The 7,500-nt window shown below is 42.4% G+C and overlaps 1 protein-coding gene across 3 annotated transcripts in view; it reads right to left on the bottom strand.

Moving 5' to 3' along the window:
• The window catches only part of sema4c (sema domain, immunoglobulin domain (Ig), transmembrane domain (TM) and short cytoplasmic domain, (semaphorin) 4C), an 82,444-nt gene that overhangs the window by 52,978 nt on the left and 21,966 nt on the right, over positions 1–7,500 (bottom strand). For 2 of the 3 annotated variants that reach the window (XM_053674327.1, XM_053674329.1), the window contains exon 2: positions 4,258–4,312. The exons of the other annotated variant lie outside the window; for it this stretch is intronic. The gene's annotated coding sequence lies outside the window, so the exon portion shown is untranslated. The remainder of the gene's footprint in view (positions 1–4,257; positions 4,313–7,500) is intronic. 3 annotated transcript variants of the gene reach the window in all.

Here is a 7,500-nt window from a genome sequence, read left to right as displayed (position 1 = left end):
TACCACCTAGGGAGCCACCTTCCAATTGGAACACAGGCCTCCTGCTGTCTCCTACTCGTCCTCTAAGGAAACCAATTCCTGACAGAAATCCTTCCTTCTCCTCCAGAGTTTCCTTGAGCGTCTGTAATCTTTGCCCGACTTCGGCACGCCGCTCCTCCTCTCCTCTTTCCTCGTCGTCTCTTTCCATCTGTTCTCGTCTCCGCCGCCAAAAAAAAAAAAAAAACACTCGCTTTTTCTTTTAGTCGTTTCTCTCCTCTCGAATCGTCTCGCTTCGCCTCCGTCTCATGCTGTCACTATGTAGCGTTTAAATTAGGTTTAAAGGTGCGGTGTATATATATTAACGCCGGATGCTTTAAGAAAACAAATGATGTTTTGTGGCTCAAGAAATTCCAAGCTAGCAAGAACTTCAAATCGGGCAAGTTTTCTGGGTGAAACAATATTATCGTCGCCACGGATGAAGAATCCGTGCGCATGACTTCATTAATTAATAACACGTGGGCATGTTTTATTCATTCGGTCAATCGTGGCCACGTTTGATTCATTCGTTCCCTCGAATTCATTAACCTCGAACTCATTAAAGGGGATGAATTAGTAAAGCGTGGCTACGATTAACCTAACACAATATAGCGAATTAGTAAAACGTGGCTACTATATGTTTGTTTGTTTTTTAACCCGCGTGTCGAATTACTGCGTTCTGCTAACGTCGACAAACGGCGTGATCCGTACTCGTGCAAAAAAAAACAAACAATCAAAAAATAAATAAAACAGGCCAGCGTGAACACAATTTTCCCCCCCGACGCGAGCATATTTCTTTCACGTTTAGCCATCACTTCTACCGCATTGCACCGGAAGATCGTCGATCTCGACTCGCGACGCTGTGCGATTTTGTTCACGGCTAGATCGGAACGGAAATCGTACGTCCGATCATACGTGTGAATCCAATCTAAGCGGGAACACTTTGCGAGGAACGTCATGACAACCTCACCGGAGGTGCTCGAGGATGATATAGGAACATTGAAGCCTGACCAGTTAAGAAATTTCGGCCATTTATGCTAACGTTTAGGCGTTTTACATTGTTTTGGGGGCGTGGCTGAAGGAGGGGCTGCATTAAAATGTATTTTTATAAAAGCCAGGTTTTGGAAGCTAATGACTACCAAAATGGCTGACTACACCTTTACGTAGCTATGTTTAACACTGAAACCTCGTAGTTCATGAATTTATTTCTTTTGTTTGTACGCTTGCTGCTAGTGTATAGCTAGTTAGTGCCGAGCTAGCTATGTTTTACATGGACGACAAACCACCGTAATCGCTGGAGTAGCAGGGCTACCGTAAATACACTAACATTAGGGCATTAGGTTTAGACTACAGTTATGCTAGAGGATTAGGACGTACCTTAAAGTTCTTCTTCTTGTTTTCGTCTTTTCCACCCTAAAATTATTTAGCGTTTCTGTCAGCGTTATCATGCTAGCTCATTTGCTCTGCCTGGGAAGGTCTTTTCTGTTTTCTGACATTAAAGGTTCTTGGCTTCTTGTGGGGCTGTCTCTCTCTCTCTCTCTCTCTCTCTCTCTCTCTCTCTCTCTCTCTCTCATACACACACACACACACACATCAGAAGGTCAAACTGGTTGATCAAGAGAGAGCAAGACAGAAAGAGAGAGAGAGAGAGAGAGAGAGAGAGCAAGACAGAGAGAGAGTGAGAAAGACAGCGAGAGAGAGAGAGAGAGTGAGACAGAAAGAGAGACAGACAGAGAGAGAGCGGTCGTCCTCCAATCAGGTTAATGTTCTACTTCAAGAGATGAGCACTGTGAGTCTCTTTTCTCTGTTTCATTTCAATTGTCTCAATCTCTCTCTCTCTCACTCACTCTTTTACACACACACACACACACACACACACACACACACACACACACACACACAGGTGCTCACATACATGCATCAGTAGAAAGCCAGTGTTTCTTGCTCTCCCCCTCTCTTGGCTGATGATTCAGCCCGTGTAGATTAAATTACCACACACACACACACACACACACACACACACACACACACACACACTCAAGACCCGCAGACTTAATGACAATACAATACGCCTGCTCGGAGACTGGGGAGCTCATGAGTAACGTTTTTCAATCTGTCTTTGCTTCTGACTATGATTAGCGTCTGTTTATTATTGTATTTATGCTAAGTGCTAATTAGCAGCGATGCACCATTCATGCTAATAAAGCTCTATTGAGCTGAAATGAATTGACTTGTGCTCCAATCAGAGTGAAGTGCCCCAGGCATTTTCTTCTTCTTCCTCTTCTTCTTCTTCTTCTTTTTGTAGATGAATTTTAGATGAGTTTTGCTCACAGAAGATTCAGATAAACACGGCGGAAAAAACTAGCCTGCACTGAGGAAATGAGGAAACCTGAGCTGTTTGTGTCGTAGCTAACAGAAATAGTGTGATTCTGTGGTAAAAACTCACTCGTGAGCATATTGCGACGTAGATAGATTATGCAGCTGACTTTCTAGCTTGGAAGCTAGCGGCGTAGCTCAGCAGAAAAATATCTGTCGCTAGTTCGGGTTAGCTAAATGTTAGCTAGCGAGCAGCGGGTGGATAAACAAACGTCAAGTATATAATATGGCGGCGGTTAAAGAGTGTTCCAAAGATGATCTGTTTTTCTTAAGGTTAGCTATGGAAATACAGAGAGAGAGAGAGAGAGAGTGTGTACGTGTGTGTGTGTGTGTGTGTGTGTGTGTGTGTGTGTGGAGACTTCAAGTTCAGACTTAATGACATTAAAATGAAGAGTGTGACTGCCACAGCACTGCCACGTAGGACTGGACAAGTAAGCCAGCTACACACACACACACACACACACACACACACACACACACACACACACACACACACACACAGTGTCCATGCTAACAGCAATGAAGCAACATAGCTAGTGAAATGAACTCTAATGTCTCAGATCCAATTACTTTTATTGAATAAACTGCAAACTCGATTCAGACCGTAATCAGACACACCGCGCGTGTGTGTGTGTGTGTGTGTGTGTTAAAATTTTGCAGTTTAACCCCTCAGTATACTTCTGTGTTTACACCAAGCCTGTTTTTTTTTTTTTTGCAGGCTAACGCTAATTTGTTCAGCTAATCGCAAATTCGATCATGTGACATTAAAAAAAAAAAATCTTAAGAACAAATTTTTTCGCTTAGCACGAGCTACTGATTTAATTATACAAAATAATCGATCAGCAGCGCTAGGCTAAGCTAGCCAGCTACCGAAACATAGCAGTGCGCATAGCGAAGTTAGCTAGTAAGCTAGTCGAAGTTAGATATTGTATTAGATATTGTATTGTGTTGCTAGCAAGCTAGCTAGTTTTAGTGGTGAGGCATGATGGTGTTCGAAATTAGCCGAACAAATGATTTAACCTCAACCCAGGGATGTGTGTGTGTGTGTGTGTGTGTGTGTGTGTGTGTGTGTGTGTGTGTGTGTGTGTGTGTGTGATTTCAGGCTTCTCAGTTTGAACTCTCCATCCACACAGAAAAAAAAAAAAGACTCAGTGGCTTTGGAAAATCACAGTGCATACACACATTTTCTAGTATCACTTTACTGCTGTATGACTGAGAGGAAAATACACACACACACACACACACACACACACACACACACACACACACACACACACACACAGACACACACACACACTGAGGGATTTAAAGACATAAATGGCACATTTTCTATTAGCCTTAACGTGGAATTTCCTAAATAAAAACAGCAGACCGTCCAAAACCACGGCTTATGAGGAAACACACACACACACACACACACACACACACACACACACACACACACACACACACTCTATCATTTCAAATCCAAACAGACGTCAGGTCAGAGCGGGGATATGGAGGGGGGTTGGGGAGCTAGAATTTAAAAAACACCTGCACATGGTTTGTGTCCTTGAGTTCAACTTTTTTACACACACACACACACACACACACACACACACACACACACACACACACACACGCTTACACTTGAATTATTACTACCTTTATGTACACAAAAGACTTTTTTCCTAGTGAGGACCTAATGCTGAAGAGGGGACCCGAAGAGAACAAACACATTCGTGTTACTTTACAACTTTACGTATTCCTCCCGCTAGATCACATGACGCTAACCTCCGCGTAAAGCATCGCTAACCCTGATCCCAATCGCTGAAAGGACCAACAAAATAAAGTTTATATGAATTAAAATAAATGAATTTTACTTACAATGGTAAAGAAAGCCACACTTTTTCAGTCAGACGTTTTCAGGCATCGTGGGGACCTGAAGAGAGCACACACATTACTTTAGTATTACTTTCAATCACCGCGAGGTCTCCCAGCGTATATGATGTCGCTCTACCTAAATCACGTGCTGCGACATGTACGGCAAACGTTAACTTATGGAAAAAAGGAGAAACAAATGTTTTTCAATCAAAAAACACACCTTTTCAGGTTTTTCAATCACTGTGGGAACCTGAACAAATGATAAACACATTTGTATTAGCTTAAACCTTTCTCAGTGTAAAACAAAGACTAAACCTAATCTAAATTTTGTTGGAATAAACAACATTTTCTTCTAATAAAGATTGTAAAAAAAAAAAGTCACGCTTTTTCAGGTTTGTCTATCGTTGTGTTTATGGGGAGCTGAAAAGAATGAAAGAAAAACACACTTGTTGTACTTATATATTGCGTCATATAGGTTCCATAAAATCTTTTCGATCGGCTTTGGCGTTAATCTGGATCAAATCGAAAACGCATCTTTTCCTCTACGTCCGCACCGAGACGGCGTTTTTCCGTCCAGCGAAAATGGAGCGCTTTTTTTTTTTTTTTTTCCCCCGAAAGCAGCGTTTTCGCTTTGTAGCGTGAACTGAGAAAACGTAGCTATTCACGTGACGCAGTCATGTGACCCATTCGGCTGTTGATTTTTTTGGTATTTTTCCACAGAGGGAAAAATGTTGCTTTAAAACAAAAATGCAGTTTCCAGATCTGTCCGGATTAACACGGACGTAGCCTATGTGTCATGCTATGCTACTTGTAAACAAATTGCTGACCCTAACCTCTAAAAAGGTACTAATAATAAACATCAAAGTAACACACTTTGTCATGTTTTTCTATCATTGTGAGGACCTGAACTAAACACACCTTTTATTACTTAAAATTTTTACTTAAGACCACAGAAATATTTTTTGCTAATAATAAGCAGCAACGTTACACACGTTCAGGTTTCCTTGTTTAGTGAGGACCTACAAAGAGTTTCCGCCGCAGGAGCTTTGTCCAGGAACTAGGGACTTTGGGAGGTACTCAATGAGTTTTACACCGCAGGGACCGGGGTCTAAATTAAGTTCAGGGTAAAATATTTCCGCCTCGGAAAGACCCTACTTGCGAGGTGGTACTTTTTCGAAGTTCAGGAAGTTTGGGAGGTGGGACCTGGGCGCTGAACATGTTGATTACTTTGTGTCAATAATCAGTTTGATTGTAGCATACTTTGAGACTTCGTGTCCTCGCCGAGGGCTTGTCGCACTTAGTCATACGTCACTGGACTAATCTGCCTAACCTTCGCCGTACTTTAAACCGCTATGGAAACGCAGACAACAAAGGTCTGGAGTAATCAAACGGTCCCGTGAAAAAAGTCCCTAGGACTAAATGTTCTGGGTAATTTCTGTAGAAACGCAGCTAGAGCGAAAAAATGTTTTCGTTAGTGCCTGAGATCACTAGACCACAAAAAAAAAAAAACCCAACAACAACAGTCTTCTCTTTTCTGATTGGCTGGCAGTTGGCCTTCATGTTCTTGTATCAGGACGAAAGTTTCTCAATTTAATGCAAATTCCTTGTGACAAACTAAACAGACCGGGTCTATTGTGCAATGTCTGATGTCTCCAGTATTGCCTTTCATCTTTGAGTTCCTGTTTTCAGTAAATCTGGAAGTCCCTACTTCCTCTAAACATCGCTGCACAACCTTGGAGCTTAAATTTAAAAAAAAAAAAAAAAAAAAAAAGTAGCTTAAACGTTCTTTCTCTGAACATATCGCAAGCTAGGTATCTAATCCTAAAATACACCGAATAATTGATTACGCACGTATGGTCAGTATTAAACAGCAGCTGTATTAGTACACTTTGTTGGCTAGTAGCTTTTCTTATCGACGTTAAACTGAGCGTGACATCACGCGATCCGTGGTGCGAACGCCGGGCCGCGTCGCTCATGAATATGCACGAGCAAATGAATACATGCAAAAGCCACACGCGGCATTTAAAAGGCACACTTTAACAGATAATTCCCAGAGAGGAGACGCTGTTAAAGCCGTGAATAAATTCACACCAATCCGCCAGCCTTCTGACCCGCGAAGAAACACACACGTGCCACGAGCGGAATTAAAAGCGCCCCTTCCATTACATGTCCAAATCAACTGCGACGCCTCCGTAATACTGATGATTTGTTAGCAGCCGCCGCTTATGATAATCAGATTCCGCCGAGGCCGAGGCACATTTTCTGTTCCGCTGTATTTCTTTTTTCGGGGCATAAATATGATTACTTTCAATCAGGTTTTCTTTTTATTTTTTTGGGGAATTTTATTAAAGAACCAGCTAAATCTGTCAGAATTGTTCCCTTCTGTATGAACTTCACGATAAACGGTGATAGACGAAGATTTTTGGATATAAATCCAGACATAGCAAGTGTTTTCAAGATTCCCAAATCATGAATATATTTATTATCCGGCACGCCGTTCGAGTAGCTAGCTAGCTAGCTACACGTTTCCTCGATTTACACGATATAATTAGATACGAAAAACGGCTACGTTTATTTATCAGGATTTGCCACACTAATGACTAATTAAACGATTAGCTACCACAGCCAACACTGTATCCCGCGTTTGAGTCGCAAAGGACTGTGTTGTAAAGCTATGTTAAAGACTAATTAGATGTCTAGCTAGCTACTACGCGCTACGTATCAGATCATATTTCTCTTACGTCTCGCTGCTAGCTACCGCAACGTTGCGACGTCTTTTTCCTGTCTACGTTTCCTCGATGACGCGACGGTAACTCGTTAAAACGAGCGTTTCCTCCACGATGACGTCATCTCGCCGCGGCCTCTTTAGAACGTCCGACGTAACAGGAGTTTAGCTGTAAAGCGCAACGATTTGCGTGTTTTCTTCCTGGAAATTCGCTTAGAGACTATTTAGAGCTAAGCATCCGGATGAAAGGAAAGCTTACAGTATGACACGGAGGCGTACGAGAACCTTTCACATTCGGTTCTATTGATTTTACTCAGGTATAAAGCCTCCGTTCGAAAGTGCTGTGTGCCAATTCGGGCCCAAGAAAGCCTCAGTGGGTGTCTAAAGTGAAAAAGCATTGACCCGAGCCCTTTGTCATTGTGTCCAGAGAACAGCGGCATCGCGGGTCGCCGATGGAAACGCGGGCATGTGTGTCGCCTTTGTGAGTGGAAGCACTTCTGCTCCGACTTCTGACCTTCGGA

This window comes from Ictalurus punctatus, chromosome 22 (assembly GCF_001660625.3).
Source record: "Ictalurus punctatus breed USDA103 chromosome 22, Coco_2.0, whole genome shotgun sequence".
In the NCBI taxonomy this organism is placed as follows: domain Eukaryota; kingdom Metazoa; phylum Chordata; class Actinopteri; order Siluriformes; family Ictaluridae; genus Ictalurus; species Ictalurus punctatus.
The sequence above is the reverse complement of the archived record's forward strand: the minus strand, read 5'-3'. Positions and strand labels throughout refer to the sequence as shown.